The following is a 9,530-nucleotide window of genomic DNA, read 5'->3' as shown; positions in this document are numbered from 1 at the left end:
TTTTAATTTAGTTGAGAAGTCCTAAGAGAAGGGATAAAGAGGAATTTACACACCATAAGTATGTTAAAAACTAGTATGTACGTTAAAAACTAGTAAGTATGTTAAAAACCACACAGCCATTTTTGTTGAAAAGACTTCCATATTAACTTCTGCAATTTTTGGGAGTAGTGGGTGCCAAATAAGAAAAAAGAATGAAGAAAAAAAGATATGGGTGAAAAATCATCAAAATTAAGCTAAAAACATATGGCCACAAAATGTTTAAGAAGGTTTATCTCCTTTGAAAGCATAGTTGGCTTTGGGAACCAACAAATTCTTATTGTTTAAGTTTTACGGATGAAAGCGCCGTAAAATGCTACGAGTTAGTTTTTCTTATCTTCCAATGTAAAACTACCACAAATCACCATTAATAAATAAATGAAACCCAAAACAAACAGAAATTACAATAGATAACCTAGTCGAAGTCAAAAGAAGCAAAAATTTAAAGGAGTAGGGCTGACAAACTTCGTGTATTTTCAAGACCAGAACATGATTTGCACTCAACTAAAAAAAAAAACAAAAAAAAACCATGGATTGTCAGTTTAATATACATATTCTGATATTTACTCCTTAAAGTCTTAAAACTTCTTTATTCATTAAAGTGAAAACATTTAAAATGTATTTTTTTTCAGTAAAGTGCAAATTATGTTCTGCACTTATGACTCTTAAAAGGGAACTAGAACTTCTAATTTTCAACCAAATTAGCCTACTCTAAAGTTAATCAACCATCCCTTTCATAATAACCGTAAATGCCTCTGGGGCATAACTTACAACCCTTGCCCCAGGTTCTGGGGGTTTGTATCTCAAAATGTCTCTTAGATGCCTTTCGGGAAAATACGACGTATGTGTGGAAGGGGGGGGGGTAGCTGCCCTCCTATCACTTTGAGTCTTAAAAAGGGCACTAGAACTTCTGATTACCAATCCAATGAGCCACCTTCAAAATTTGTACGGCCGTGGTTTCTATAAAAACCTTGCACGTCCCCAGGGCATAACTGAAATCCTGAAATATATAATTTTAGGACCTTTCAACTACGCTAAACAAAATGCTATCTAAAATCGCTATCTAAAAATTTTGATCGGAAGTGCTTAGGGAAATGATGGGCGTGGGGGGGGGGGTGTTATTTGCTCTCCTGTCACTTTCGAATATTAAAATGACATTAGCTTTCCCAATTTCCAATAGAATGAGCCCTTTTTGAAGTTTCTATGACAAATATACGAAGTTCTCTGGTCTCAACCCCCCCCCCCCAAAAAAAACAATAATAAAGTAGATAATACATTGTGCCAACATCGTTCTTTACTTAGGTAGCGCTAGTGCTCTGCCTATGATAGCCTTTTTCATGGATTTTTTATTTTACATCTTTTTGTTTTTTTTTCTATCAGACTCCATCATTTTCTATATACTTCGAAGGGGAGTAATTTCCAGAGTGATATTTTTCGGGGGGGGGGGGGGGGTAAACGCCAACCACCCAGATTTTCGTTGGGAGATGGTCTTTGAAATTAGTAAATCTTCTAAAAATTGATAGAAGCGGAAACCTGCCTGTGCTTCAAATGTTTAGACTGAACAAATGAAGGGAGGAATTTTTGGGCAGAACTGAAGTTTAAGTAGCTTTAAAAAGCTTGCTTTCTATAACAGACTAACATAAATAAAATTATAGAAAATAGATGGCAAGGTTTACAGAGCCGACATTTTAGGCACTGTTGCCAGATGGGCTTGTTTTCCGCCCCGTGGGCTTGTTTTAGCCGTCAGGGATGGGTTGAGTTTTGGAATAGGCGTGGGGCGGGAACAGGCTTTTTTTGAAAAATAGGCATTTCAACTGAAAGTTGGGAACCGTACGAAAATTACCAGGGCTCAGTTGTATTGGACAACAGGCTGTTACAACCAAATGCGTCAGGAGGATTCAACGGGTTCCTTCACATGTTTCACCTGTTGGAAATATATTGGACACTAATCTGTTACCTGTCGGAAATTATTGATGGTAATTTGAGATACGAGTATGAAAAAAAAAAATTTGAAATTCCAATGCAACTTGTATCAGTTTAGTTGAGCAGTTTTTTTGTACTTGATCTTTTGAAATTTTCCGTTACTTTGGACACGAAAAGGAACATGGCAGTTCAATGAGTTTGTAAAATTGAAAAGGTTCTCCCTTGTCTTTGATTCTTATAAAACTGATAATTCTCTCTCCAACAATATGTTTATCGCAGAACAGACCAAAATTCGCAGAGCTACCTCTCAGTGCTATCCCAATTACTGAATTAGGTGATATTGAGAATCAGTAGAGACGCCTCCTTGAAGTGGACCGGAATTTACATTATGGTGAAGAATTAAAATCAAGTTGCTGTAATTGGAGATAAACCCAAGACAGATAGTGGGAGTGAGAAGCAAATCTGGCATAAGCCCTTTTTTAGGATTGTATAAAAATGATGTCATTTCACTTGTTGATAGATAAGTCTATCACTTATCCATCCGTTCATACATCCATCCTAGGGCAGAATTAAGATAGAGAGTTGCACAGAGAGTACACAAAACAGACAGTTGCACTAGCAAAATTAAAGTCTAAATTTGAATTAAGATCAAGTTACTGGCATCTAGCCATGGCTAATAAGAGAAAAAGCCAAGACAGGTAGTCTGAGTGAGAGGCAAATCTGGCATAAGCCCTTTTTAGGATTGTATTAAAATGATGTCATTTCACTTGTTGATAGATAAGTCTATCATCTATCCGTCCAAGACTCCTCTGAGTTCTGGGCCCAGGTGTTTCAGTTTCATGACCATGTTGAGAAGCCAGTGTTTGAAGATTTAGGAAAGTAAGCGTTGTCATTGCTTAGTTTACCCATTAGTAGCGCACATTTTGAAAGAGCTTTTTCCATGATGAACGATATTAAATTAAGGCTTTGGAATAGGATACTTTTACCAATGCTAAACGCATTCTGATATTTCAACTGCAGATGTCAGTCAGTAAGAGATGCTTTTCGTCATTTGTAGCATCGGCCAAAATGATTTTGTTTGAAAGTAGAATATGTAGACAAAATTATTCGATAACTATTTCACGCGACCCTTCTGAGGAAGAAAATGAAATGGGTGATATCTTAAAAGGATGCTGATTAGCATTAGTGAAAGTACTATTCTGAACTGAGTAACTATTGTAGCGTTGCTAGTTTTCTATGTGGTATAGGACACAATTATTATACCAAGTGTTAAGCTCTCAAGCTAGGATAATGGTAGGATACCCTAACTTTTTTAAATACTTTGTCAGAACTTAGATTTGGCACAACCGTTCTTTATTTACAAATTTATAGCGTTTGATTGGGGAGGTTTAATGTCTAAACCTTAGATCAATTTTTCTGTGGTTGTCTTTTTTCAATGGCCTTCCTTCGTAGTACACACCTGGGTTTAGAATTGCACAGAGAAAAGAACGAATAGATTAGACACAACTTACCTTTCTCTTTTAGAATTTAGTTTAACCACAGAGAAATAGAGCTATAATTATACAAAAAGGTTGTAACTAAAAATTTTTTTTTTTAAGGGCTATATAATTTGTACCAAGGACCAATTAGGATCTAAGTTTTTTTTTTACAGACTTTCTTTTTGAAACCTTACCTTAATTTTAAAGTTGTCTCGTAAATAATGAGTTGCAAATCAAAAACTTCTGGTTTTATACCAGCTAAATATTCCATACAAACAAATCAATCAAGTTCTGTGCTCGTTTTGCTGGCTTAGAATTTGGACATGCATATCAATTTGTAAATTGTACCAACATTTTTTATGTGTACCAAAAATTTTTATGTGATAATAAACGAAAAATATTGCATGTTTTCGGCTTATAATTGTTACTAGTATTAATTAAAAAAAATTTCCGAAAAATAAGTTTTTCAAAGACAAGCAAATGCCATTTTAAACTTAACCTTGCAGCAGATACAAATATTTTTTAAAATTCAAACCCAAAACGAACAGAAAGTAAATATACAATCGAAGCAAAAAACATACAACAAGTAATGATATAAATGAATGAATAAATCTTAAAGCGAAGAATGCTTGAATTTAACACGAAATTCAAACTTAGAACGAAAACAAATATTCTGCTATTAAAATATAAATGAAACTTAAAACGAAAAGAAATTAAATAAACAATCAAGGGGAACAAACATACAATATATATTAACGTAAATGAATAAATTAATCTTAAAAAGAGTGAAACTTAAATTGAATATGCAAATCAAGTTTGAATGGCGCTTTACTGAAAAAAGTTCTTGAAATATTTTCACTTTTGTAACTTTAAGAAATCAAAAATTAATTAAGATTTTAGGGAATAAATATCAGCATATGTATATTAAATTGACAATGCACATTTTTTTTCAGTAAACTCATTTGAATTTTATTTCAGTAAAGTGCAAATTATATTCTGGCTTTTAGAAAGGATAGGGGTTTTGAACCCTACTCACATTAATTTATGCTCGTTACTCTAATATTTATTTTAATTTTTGTTCGTTTTGGGTTTCATTTATTTATTGATACTGATTTGGGGTAGTTGTATGCTTGGTAGATTATATGATATTCCGGACGCCAGATGTTGAAAAGGTGAACCATACCACGACGGAATGGGGCTGCTACGAGAATTAGCCTACCCTCCACCCCCTAAATTGATCATGCGGATTCAAAATACCAATGGCACTTGCTTGCGAGTGGTGGAACACCCCGAAACTTGACATTTTATTATATTTTGGTGTTTCATGCAAAAAAATACATGTTCCACAAAGTTTGAGGTGAAGTTTTCCGCTCAAGTAGAAATGCCCAGAAGCCATAGAATGTTTTCATAACAAACTAACACGATTAGTTAAAAAAATGGCACAGTTAAAAAAAAATGGCAAAACTTTATGAGTCTTGAACAGTCTTGGAAAGTATAAACAAAATCAAATTGAGTATCAAGGAGGCACACTTGTGCCTCTATAAAGAGGCGACCCACCACAATGTTAAGCGATTTCAGGTCCTAGAGGTCGCAGAGAGACGGCGGTAATTGCATTTTGTAGCCCAAGCTCAAACTAAGAAACCTTGCAAAATTTCATCCTCCTCCGACTTTATCTTCATGGTGTAAAGTGGGCCGGAATTTTCGACCCTCCCACCACAGCCCCCCGTTATCGTTTTACGATCTTGATTAAATTTATAAGTTAAGATTTACCAGGGCCAAGATTATTTTCCTCGAAATTTCATCTCAATCAGATCACTCCTTCCCTGTTTTCAAAAAAACAAATACAGCCACTTAAAATTCATTTCTTTGTTTTTTCTTAGCCACGCCTACAGGCCACAGTTGGCAACGGATCAGGTTGAATGAGGACTCATTCGAAGCAGAATTCGACCTGTTAGGGCCTTTTGATATTTTCAGACCGAAAAAATTATCCCCCGAATTTACAATTACGAAAAACCTTGTTTTCCTATATTAGCCCATGTTAATTTTTCCCACCACAACCCCCCTTTAACGTTGTCTGATCGGGAAATTTAGAGGATAAGCTTTCCTGGGGCCTGGGAGCTTATCCTCGAAATTTCAGCTCAATCTGATCACTCCTTCCCTGTTTTCCAAAAACCAAATATCAAGTTTTGCTTGCGTCAAAAAGATTCCCCTTACTAAAAAACAATTTCAATTATGTCTCTTTAGTGCAGCGGTGAGACTCCTGGCTGTCAAGCGGAAAACCCGGGTTCGATTCACCGTTAGATAAATTTTTTTATATACTGAATTTAAATTTAAAAAAAAACTCAGTTTCTTTTTTAAATTATTTGAAAAAAATTACGTTTTCTAAAGAGTTAAAGTGGCTGAGTTACAAGGTCGACCCTTAAAACACCCTGTCGAGAAAGAAAAGAATAATACACATTCATCTAACAGTTAGTCAAGCAATAATAAGTAATAAACTGTACAAAAACGTGCAGAAATTATTTGAAAAAAAACTACGTTTTCTAAAGAGTTAAAGAGGTTGAGTTACAAGGTCGAACCTTAAAACGTACGGGCTGCCGCCCCCCAAGCCCCCCGCTTTCACAGCCTTTAAATAAATAAAAAAGTTTTTTAAAATGAAAGTAAGGAGCGACATTAAATTTTAAAACGAACAGAAATTATTCCGTATATGAAAGGGGCTGTGCCCTCCTCAACGCCTCGCTCTTTACGCTAAAGTTTGACTTTCTCATAACTTTTTTTTAAACAATAAAAACTTAAGCGTAAAGAGCGAGGCGTTGAGAAGGGCACAGCCCCTTTCATATACGGAATAATTTCTGATCGTTTTAAGATTTAATGTCGCTCCTTACTTTCACTTTAAAAAACTTTTTTTATTTATTTACAGGCTGCGAAAGCGGGGGGTCTGGGGGACGGCAGCCCCCCAAATGTGCCTCCTAATCCCTGTACGTTTTAAGGTTCGACCTTGTAACTCAGCCTCTTTAACTCTTTAGAAAACGTAGTTTTTTTCAAATAATTAGATATATAATGATATTAATTGTTGAAAGATCAATCAGTTCAAGATTTTTTTTTTCACTGTAATTTTTATTTTCATTTTCAATGCTGTAAGAACTGGAAAATAATAAATTTGTAATATGCGAGTAATTCGTTGTCAGTGAAGCACCAATGACGCAGAAGGCTTTAGGTTTTTACAGTTAAAGAAGGGGACAGTATCCAAATTTTGCTTGTAGTGAAAATATATTTGTCTTGACCAATCTTGAAAAGAACTAATAAATCAAACTGAATATTTGATGCATAATGATATTAATTGCTAAAAGCTCATCAGTTCAAAATTTTACTGTAATTTTAATATTTATTTTCAAAGTACAAAAGAAAACATTTGTAATATAATTCGTTTTCAGTAAAGCGCCAATGACGCAGTAGGTTTTAGGCTTCTGCAGTGAGACGATAACCAAACTCTTGTTTGTAGTTATTTTTATTCTATTCAAACTTGATTTACTTATTCAATTTAAGTTTCACTCTTTATAAGATTTATTTATTCATTTACAATAATCTATATTGTATGTTTGTTCACACTGATTTTTTATTTAATTTCTGTTCGTTTGAAGTTTCATTTATACTTTAATAGCAAAATATTTTTTTTCGTTTTAAGCTAGATTTTCATATTCAATCTAAGCATTGCTCACTTTAAGTTCTATTTATTCATTTATATTATTACTTGTTGTATGTTTTTTTCTATGATTGTTTATGTAATTTCTGTTCGTTTTGTGTTTTATTTATTCTTTTATAGTAATTTCTGGTCGTTTTGAGTTTGAATTTTAACAGGTATTTGTATCTGCTGAGCTTAAGTTTAAAATGACCTTTACTTTTCTTTGAAAAACTTATTTTTCAGAAAGTTTTTTTTTAATTAATTTTTGTTAGGTTTTGATTGCAAAAATTTTCAAGTTTTTTTTGGCATCGGGGGGGGGGGGGGGGGTGTGCTTAATGTCCGATTATTCTTTACTTTAAAAAAAGGATCTATAGCTTTCAATTTAAATCGAATGAGGCTTTTTTCAAAGTCTATACGCTTACCTCTTTGATAAAAACCTTATATATGAACAATAGACATCTTGCATAACTTGTGGACAGCGATTGACAACAATGAATGGATTGAAAAAATAGCTCCATTTAGGGGGTTTAGACCATTTCACTTGCTGACACAAAGGGATAACGGCTGTTTGGAATTGACCTAAATAGGAATTTGTGTGCCAAAGCAATATTGCATCTATCACAGAGTAGGTATTTTAACCTTATATTTGGATAATTATAGTAGATTTCCTATGTGTTCTTCCTTACAAAACCCCTTCCCATAAGTTATAAACCCCCCTTAATAAGTTATGTCCCAGGGCATAACTTACAACGCCTACCCCTGGGCCCTCGTGGGCTGTGTCGACACCGGAGTTTTTTTTTTTATCAGAACTTTGAACTATTTTAACAAACTGTCTATCTCAAAATTTTTATCTGATGCATTGAGGGCGTGGAGGAGGGAGAGGGGCTAGTTGCCCTTCAATATCTTTTCACTCTTAAAAAGTGAACAAGAACTTTCAATTTCGAATCAAACGAGCCCTCTCTAAAGTTTATACGAGCATCCTTCCATAAGAAATAATATGAAGGATTCGGAGAATCTTTAAGTTGCAACCCTTGCCCTGAGGGCTTTGGGGGAGTTGTAATCCTCAAAGACCTAATTTCCAGAACTTAAAACTATGTTTAATAAAATGGCTGTCTTAAAATTTTGATTGGATGTGTTTGGGGAAAAGGTGGGCGTGAGAGGGAGGTTAGTTGCCCTCAAAACACTTTCGACTATTACAAAGGGCACTGGCCCTCGGAATTTCCAATCGAATGAGCCTTTTTTGAAGTTTCTATGACACCGTCTTCTATAAAAACCTTAAATGCCCCCAGGGCATAACTTAAAACCCTTGCCCTGAGGGTTGTGAGGGATTGTCCTCAACAAAAACATATTTTCTATCTGGAAATCAACTACTCTGAACCAATGGCTATCAAAAAATTGTTTGTGTTGTTTTGGTGCGAACTGATGGGCGTGGGGGGGGGGCTCATTGCCCTCCAGCCACTTTTGACTGTTAAAATGGGCACTAGCCCTTTGAATTTCCAATTGAATGTGCCTGTTTTGAAGTTTCTACGACAACGCCTTCTATAAAAACCTTCTATGCCCCCAGGGCACAACTTAAAACTCTTGCCGAGGGCCTCGGGGGGAGTGTCCTCCTCAAAAACATATTTTCTATCTGGAAAACAGCTACACTGAACAAAATGGCTATCTCAAAAGTTTGATTGGATCTCTTAGGGGAAATGATGGGCGTATGGGGGGGGGGGGCTAGCTACCCTCCAATCACTTTCGACTATTAAAAATGGCACTAGCCCTTTAATTTCCAATTAAATGAGCCTGTTTTGAAGTTTCTACGACAACGCATTTCATAAAAACCTTAAATGCCCCCAGGGCATAACTTAAAACCCGCCCTGAGGGTTGTGGGGGAGTGTCCTCCTCAAAAATATATTTTCAATCTGGAAATCAACTACGCTGAACAAAAATAGCTATCTCAAAATTTTGATTGGATGTGTTTGGGGGAATGATGGGCGTAGGGAGGGGGGGCTAGTTACCATCCCATCACTATAGACTATTAAAAAGGGCACTAAACCTTTGAATTTCCAATCGAATGAACCTTTTTTGAAGTTTTCTACGACAACGCCTTTTATAAAAACCTTATATGCCCCCAGGGCATATCTTAAAACCCTTGCCCTGAAGGTTCTGGGGGAGTGTCCACCTCAAAAAAATATTTTCTATCAGGAAGTCAATTACGCTGAACAAAATGGCTATCTCAGAATTTTGATTGGATGTGTTTGGGGAAATTATGGGCGTGGGGGGGGGGGCAAGTTGCCCTCCAATCACTTTCGACTATTAAAAATGGCACTAGCCCTTTAATTTCCAATCGAATGAGCCTGTTTTGAAGTTTCTACGACAACCCCTTCAATAAAAACCTTATATGCCCCCAGGGCATAACTTAAAACCCT

Source organism: Artemia sp. Qi Xiang Cuo, chromosome 4 (genome assembly GCF_049724085.1).
Source record: "Artemia sp. Qi Xiang Cuo chromosome 4, ASM4972408v1, whole genome shotgun sequence".
NCBI classification, from domain to species: domain Eukaryota; kingdom Metazoa; phylum Arthropoda; class Branchiopoda; order Anostraca; family Artemiidae; genus Artemia; species Artemia sp. Qi Xiang Cuo.
The sequence above is the reverse complement of the archived record's forward strand: the minus strand, read 5'-3'. Positions refer to the sequence as shown.